Genomic DNA, 8,175 nt, shown 5'->3' with positions numbered 1-8,175 from the left:
ACCAAATACTTATTTTCCACCATAATTTGCAAATAAATTCATAAAAAATCCTACAATGTGATTTTCTCCATTTTTTTCCTCATTTTGTCTGTCATGGTTGAAGTGTACCTATGATGAAAATTACAGGCCTCTCTCATCTTTTTAAGTGGGAGAACTTACACAATTGGTGGCTGACTAAATACTTTTCTGCCCCACTGTATATATACTCTTCTTCTTCTGTGGGGTTAGTCATTCATGTACTCTTCTCACTTCTATTTCCTTGTGTGGCTTTCCGGCAGACGAGACACTGTGTTGAGTGTGGATGGCATATTTTGATCACAAACTGGAAAAGTGGGATTAGAAACTCTTCAATTGCACCACCATCTAACCTCGCATCTATACAGCATCCCCAAAAACCCACCCCCGCCGCACCACTACTTTGGTTCTAAAGGATCCTACACCAGGCCGTCGGCCTGGGAGGATGGAACCCCTTATTTCCAAACTTCCTGTAGATCTTCTGCACTAGAATCTCACTGCAAAATATTTACATCTACCACATCTATCTTCTTTGATTTCCGCTCCATCAGTGCAGTTGATCACTGTCACGGATACCCCCGCTACTGCTGCCTATTCTCTTCACCAGTTCCGGAGGTCGACGTCACTGGCCTTCTAGGCTGCACTGAACTGTGTCATTATGCACATCTGGTTCCCATTCCTCACTGATTGTGTTTGTATAAATGTGGCCTTTGTTTCCCCATTGGGCTGTGGATTAGTGTTCTAAGGTCGTGTGAGTACCTATATGTTGTCTCAGCCTGTGCTTCGTGTTTTGGGCATAGTGTTTTACGGGTCTCGTCCCATGTCGTTCTACAAGGTTTACCCTCGCTCTTTTGTTTGGGTACATCCCAGTGTTTTGTATATGTGTTTGTTTTGGGTGTATTAAAAAGCCAGATGATGTATTCATGCGCCTGTCTCTGAATCCTTTATACTTGCGTGACTATCACCATGGCTATAAACACAAAGAAATCCACCCTTACTAAAACTCATCCTCTCTGGATCTCTCTCTTCAGGGCTACTCACTGAGGGGCTCCCAGTCGAATCACTCACCCTTATCCTCTACTGTCTTTACTGCCTCAAGATAGGGACCTTTCTGCCCCATTCGAACTCTGGCAATCTCAACCTGTCCCTCTCTCACAGGGCACGTCGGATCCCCAGTTGCATGGCCACCCCCCACAGTTGACACAGTGCTTTCTCTTTCCCAACTGTAGACTCCCTCTGACTATGCCCTCCTGCACATTTCTCACATCATGGGATCTCACTTCTACTGCCGCAACATGTCCAAATCCTTGGCACTTAAAGCACCACAGCGGAATCAGAACATAGGCCCTCACAGAATAACAAATACAACCTAACCTGACCTTATCAGGTATAAACTCTGTGTTAAAGCTCAACAAGACAGACAGGGAATTCTCAGTTTCGCCATTGCCACCGGGTCTACATCTCACCAAACGGCAGGCATCATAAACACCAGGAATTTAATGTTTCATTTGATCCACCTCTACACTCAATGCTACCCTACTGATCCCTCCTTTGACATGTGCCTTGTTCCCGGAGAGCAAATCATCCGTTTCCTCTGGGCAGAGGATCCAAACAATTCCACTTCTCGAAAATGTAACAGATGTAACCATTCCCAGTTTGCCCTTTACCCAGCTTGACACAAAGTATGGGTCGGCCAAAAAAGCAGGATTCCAATCTTTCCAAAAATCTCATGCTCACCGGTCCAAAATCGTCTCTCTCGGATTCAAAGGGAAAACATTGGAAGTCTCTACTGCAACTTTTGACGCAGGTAGGCCCACTTCTTCCTGGTCTGGCTCAATTTCAGATCACTCACCACTGCCAACCGACTCCATTTCGAGATCCTCAAGATTATCAAGAGAGCACGAAGACCTAAGGGTAAGATTACTTGGTTTGTATTCAGGAGAGGAAGGTGTGTACTCAGGAGTTGAAAGTGTGTACTTGGGAGACGAAGGTCTAAGTTCAGTGACATTCTTACGCTTTCTCATCATCGCACCTCTTCTGGATGTAGCCTAATTTTTCAAACAAGCCTTACCCCTCTCCTATTCTTCTCACACTTTCCTTACTTGATATCTACCAAACTTGTGAAAAAACTGGCCAGCTGAGTTGACATTCACGCACAGCCTATCCTTGCATCCACCGTCACAGTGGATGAATGAAATGCAAGTTTTTTTTCAAACAACTATAATCCAAATATTATAGTTCCATATTTGTAAAGAATACTTAGAGTGCAAAGTCCTGACCTCCCATGCATTGGAGCAGGAAGGAGTATATAATGTCTATTTCCCTGATTTTGAGAGGAGCTGGCTGGTAGATACCCATAGATTTCCAGCAATTGGGGCTAAGCTAACGATATGATACCTTCAATTTCCTTCAATCTGCACCTATGAGTTCTTCTGACTTTGGATAGGTAGGAAATTACCCTAAATAACAAAATCCCCAAATATCCCTGTAAGAGGTGAAACATTCATGATATTTTCACAGAAAGCTGTGACCCTCCTCTCTGTAACTAGAACAACAGTAGTCCCACTGGCCACACACTGGTTGAATCAACGTTGTTTCCACATCATTTCAATTAAGTTAGTGTTGAACCAACGTGGAATATATGGAAACACTTTGAAAACTGTATTTTTCCCGCAATAGCACTTTGAGCAATGTTCATATGCTTTTGCTTCTCAGAATGCATCTCTCCCTCCTCAGTGCACACAGTGAGAGTCAACAACCGACAGCAAAACAGGGACAGGCATATACTTTCATAGCAGGAAAGAACATTTCCTAAAGAAAATCAAATCCAAACCTGGCCAAAAGAGCACTCTTCCTTGGCTAAATGGAGAAATCTGGAAATTAATGAAAGAACGAGATTATGCTCTAAAAAATAGCCCTTAGATCCAAATTAGAACATGACAGAAGTAGGTTTACCATGTTGAGAAATAAGGTGATGAAAGAAATCAGACAGGCCAAGGCAAACTTTTTATTAACATAATTGTTAAAGCAAAGGGAAATTCTAAACTGATATGGGAGAATCTAAAAAAGTTAACAGGGAAAGACCATAGTAACACTGCAAAAAGACTAGAAATCATGGTGAATAACAATCTAACACTGGATGCAGTCGAAATAACAATAGCCTTCAATTCAATTCCTACTTTATTGACTCTGTCCGGGTACTGACACAGAACCTCTCTGGTTTCTTGGGCTCAGTGCTAGTAAATTATGTTCAACCTGTCTTCATCATAAGGGAGGTTTCTGAGTCAAAGGTGAACAAGGTGATTAGCTCACTAAAGAACTCTAAAGCCAAAGATGTGTTTGGGCTGGACTCTACCTTTCTTAAAAACTACAGAGAGTCACCCATTGGCTCCATTACTAAGGTCACCAACACATCTATTGGTCTCGGGGTGTTTCCAAGGGTATGGAAGTCGGCCATAATAAAGGCTATCTTTAAATCAGGTGACCCTGCTGACATGAGTAACTTCAGGCCCATTAGTATACTACCTGTGTTGTCAAAGGTTGTTGAAAAGTGTGTAGTAGAACAACTGATTGCCCACCTCAACAACAGCCCCTTCACATTACACTCCATGCAGTTTGGCTTCAGAGCGAAACACTCCACAGATACGGCCAACTGCTTTCTTCTGGAAAATGTGAAGACCAAGATGGACAAAGGGGGCGTTGTTGGGGCTGTGTTTCTGGACCTAAGGAAGGCTTTTGATACTGTTAACCATGAGATTATCATCACAAAATTGTCCAAGTTCAACTTTTCTCCTGATGCCTTGAGATGGATTAAATCATACCTTGAAGGCAGAACTCAGTGTGTCAGAATGAGCAATGAGCTGTCGTCCACTCTTAGCTATGATGTGGGCATGCCCCAAGGGTCAATACTGGGGCCCCTCCTGTTCAGCCTGTACATTAATGATCTGCCTTCTGTCTGTACTGGGTCTGAAGTTCAAATGTATGCAGATGATACAGTGATATATGTGCATGCAAAGAGCAAACAACAAGCTGCACAAGAACTCACTACTGTAATGGTCCAGGTTACAAAGTGGCTCAGTGACTCGTGTTTGCATCTCAATGTGAAAAAATCAGTTTGCATGTTCTCCACAAAGCAGGCAACAGATGCTACTGTGCCAGATGTCTATGTGTCAGGGGAGAAGCTCCAGGTGGTATCTTATTTTAAGTACCTTGGCATCATACTTGATTCCAACCTCTCTTTTAAAAAGCATGTGAAAAAGGTAATTCAAATAACCAAATTGAACCTAGCTAATTTCCGATTTATATGAAATTGTTTGAATACAGAGGTAGCAAAACTGTACTTCAAATCTATGATACTCCCCCACTTAACATACTGCTTGACTAGTTGGTCCCAAAGCTTGCTGTACAACATTAAGACCTATTCAGTCTGTCTACAAACAGGCTCTCAAAGTGCTTGATAGGAAGCCCAATAGCCATCATCACTGTTACATCCTCAGAAAGCACAAGCTCCTGAGTTGGGAAAATCTTGTGCAATACACCAACGCATGTCTTGTATTCAAGATCCTAAATGGCCTGGCTCCCACTCCACTCAGTATTTTTGTTAAACAGAAAACTCAAACATATGGCAGCAGATCCGCAAGGTCTGCCATGAGAGGTGACTGTATAGTTCCCTTAAGGAAAAGCACCTTTAGTAAATCTGTTTTCTCTGTGAGAGCTTCCCCTGTCTGGAATACACTGCCAACAGACACACATAACTGCACCACATATCACACTTTCACAAAATACTTGAAGACATGGCTAAAGGTCAATCAGATTTGTTAACATGGTCCCTAGCTGTGTGTTGCCGCTTTCCATGTTATCTGTTGTCTGTAGCTTGTGAGGTGTGGAAACACTTTGTTGCTTTTCTGAATTTTGTCTTCCTGCTTTTTGTTCTATGTTGCTATGGCTGTATGCTACGTCTTGCTTGTCCTATGTTGCTATTGACTAAATTGTAATTGTTTTTAATAACCTGCCCAGGGACTGCGGTTGAAAATTAGCCGGCTGGCTAAAACCGGCACTTTTACTGAAACGTTGATTAATGTGCACTGTCCCTGTAAAAATAAAATAAACTCAAACTCAAACATAATACATAGGCTATTACTGTTGATCGAATAATGGTTCTAGAACAATCTACAGGAATGTTGTGTAACAAAATCACCAAAAATTACCAACATAGTCAAAATGCTTCGGTAAGACGAAGTCAATGTAAGAAATGTTTGGTTTATCATCCCAGCTTTACTCTGTCTCTATGTTGAGGCTTTATGGGTTAGGGTTTGGGATCCAGAGGGCTGGGGATATGAGGTTATTACTGGCTGCAAGACAGACTTGCTGACAGAGTTGGGCCTGACCTCTTTGTTATTTCACCTGTTCTCCTTGGGGGCTAAAAACATTGTTTGAGAAACTAATAATCTGACTCTGCAAACTTAAACTCTTTCTATGGTTGCTGGTTTGTTATTGCCAAAATTGCTCATGTTTAATTAAAATTGCATTAGATTAATTACACATTGATTAATCTCTTCAGATTTCATTCCCCCGGCATTCGCATTGCTGATAGCTCGGTCCGCTCTGACTATGAAATACAGTATTTATGTTTAAAAGCGTAGCAGTGATTGCCGTGATGCAGGACTCCAATGATTTGTTGATAACAAAGTGATTTCTAGTCAGGCATGCATCATACTTTATGTCAATCTGATTCAGACTTTGTTCCGAGCGGACTTCAATGGGAGCAATGTCCTTGAGGCCTATCAGATCATATATCACCTGGTCCTCCTCTAACAGTGTGTGTGTTGTTTCTCCCTCTCCACTGCAGGGCACGGATGTGGACGCATTTGAGAAGAAATTCAACACAATGGTGTTCTGCAGAGATGTCCTGAAGCTGAATGCTGGAAAAAGGACTGTGGGTCAGCAACGGCAGGGTGAGTGAACAGGACACTACAGTCCTTGCTCTGCGTAGTGGTAAGAGCATTGGGCCAGTAACCAAAAGGTAGCTGGTTCAAATTGCTGATCTGATGAGGTGAAAAATCTGACGTTGTGCCCTTAAGCAAGGTACTTAAAACTTATTTGTTCCAAGGGCGCTGTACTACTATGGCTGACCCTGTAACACGTGTTTTACCAGTGCTGTAGTGACAGTCTACTGTCCACTGCAATGACATGAATACACCAGGGAATGTATCTGATCAGCAATACTTACTGAGTCATACTAAATCAACATAAAAAATTATTATATGAACCATGGATTACTGTCAATCTGGAGGGGTAGTATAGAACATTGATGTTTTGGTGAGGTAAGCTCTGTCAGTGTTGTCAGTGGGAGATGAGATGAGTGGGGTATCCCACAGTAAGCTGCTGTAGCAGGGGAGTATTCTCTCTCTGGTGTTTCACTGAACTCCTCTAGAATGTCCAGTCAGCATGACGTCTGTTTCACAGAGGTCTGCTGTGTGTGTGTGTGTGTGTGTGTGTGTGTGTGTGTGTGTGTGTGTGTGTGTGTGTGTGTGTTTTATCATAGTGCAGAGCTGAGGACTGATGTCTCAGCAGCAGAGGATGAAGGGGCCAGGCCCTGAGATGGCAGTAACAATTAATATAATTTTACATTCCTCTGCAGTCAGTCCTGCAGGGTAGGGGGTGCTCTCTCTTCTCTTAAAATAGAAAGGAAAAATGTATAGGCAGCAGCTCTGGAATGTAGAGTGACCATATACAGTTGCAGTCTGAAGTTTACAAACACTTAGGTTGGAGTCATTAAAACTCATTTTTCAACCACTCCACTAATGTCTTGTTAATACTTCTTAAGGCTAGAGGGCAGTATCCTGAATTTCTGGATGACTGACGTGCCCAAAGTAAACTGCCTGTTACTCAGGCCCAGAAGCTAGGATGTAGGATTGTAGCATTGGATAGAAAACACTCTGAAGTTTCTAAAACTGTTAAAATAATGTCTGTGAGTATAACAGCACTGATATGGCAGTTGATATGGCAGTTGAAAACCCGAGGAAAATCCATCCAGAAAAGTTTTTTTTTAACCTTTCTGATCTCCCCATCCCGGATCCGGGTTCGTGAATACAGACTCAAGCTCATTACCATAACGCAACGTTAACTATTCATGAAAATCGCAAATGAAATGAAATAAATATGCCATCTCTCAAGCTTAGCCTTTTGTTAACAACACTGTCATCTCAGATTTTCAAAATATGCTTCTCAACCATTGCAAAACAAGCATTTGTGTAACAGTATTGATGGCTAACGTAGCATTTAGCATTAGCATTCAGCTGGCAACATTTACACAAAAAAACAGAAAAGCATTCAAAAAAATCATTTACCTTTGAAGAACTTCAGATGTTTTCAATGAGGAGACTCTCAGATAGCAAATGTTCAGTTTTTCCTGAAAGATTATTTGTTTAGGACAAATCGCTCCGTTTTCTGCGTCACGTTTAGCTATGAAAAAAACCCTGTATCCAGGATTGTGTAAATCTATCAGCAAGCTCATTAGCATAACACAACGTTAACTATTTATGAAAATCGCAAATGAAATGAAATAAATATGCCATCTCTCAAGCTTAGCCTTTTGTAAACAACACTGTCATCTCAGATTTTCAAAATATGCTTCTCAACCATAGGAAAACAATCATTTGTGTAAAAGTAGCTAGCTAGAGTTAGCATTTCGCGTTAGCATTTAGCGTTAGCATTAGCGTTAGCATCCAGCGCGCAACATTAACAAAAACATAAAAGCCTTCAAATAAAATCATTTACCTTTGAAGAACTTCTGATGTTTTCAATGAGGATACTCTCAGTTAGATAGCAGATGCTCAGTTTTTCCAAAAAGATTCCTTGTGTATTAGAAATAGCTCCGTTTTATACATCACATTTGGCTACCAAAAAAAATCCATAAATTCAGTCCTCAAAACGCAAACTTTTTTCCAAATTAACTCCATAATATCGACTGAAAACATGGCAAACGTTTTTTAGAATCAAGCCTCAAGGTGTTTTTCACATATCTCTTCATTGATACATCGTTCTTGGACACATGCTTTCTCTCCTGAATCCCAGGAGAAAATGACCGCACCTGAAGATTACGCACAAATTTAGACAAAGGACACCGGGCGGACCTCCGGAAAATGTAGTCTCTTATGG

The sequence above is a fragment of the Oncorhynchus mykiss genome, chromosome 22 (genome assembly GCF_013265735.2).
Source record: "Oncorhynchus mykiss isolate Arlee chromosome 22, USDA_OmykA_1.1, whole genome shotgun sequence".
Taxonomy (NCBI): Eukaryota; Metazoa; Chordata; class Actinopteri; order Salmoniformes; family Salmonidae; genus Oncorhynchus; species Oncorhynchus mykiss.
Note: the sequence above shows the minus strand (reverse complement) of the source record.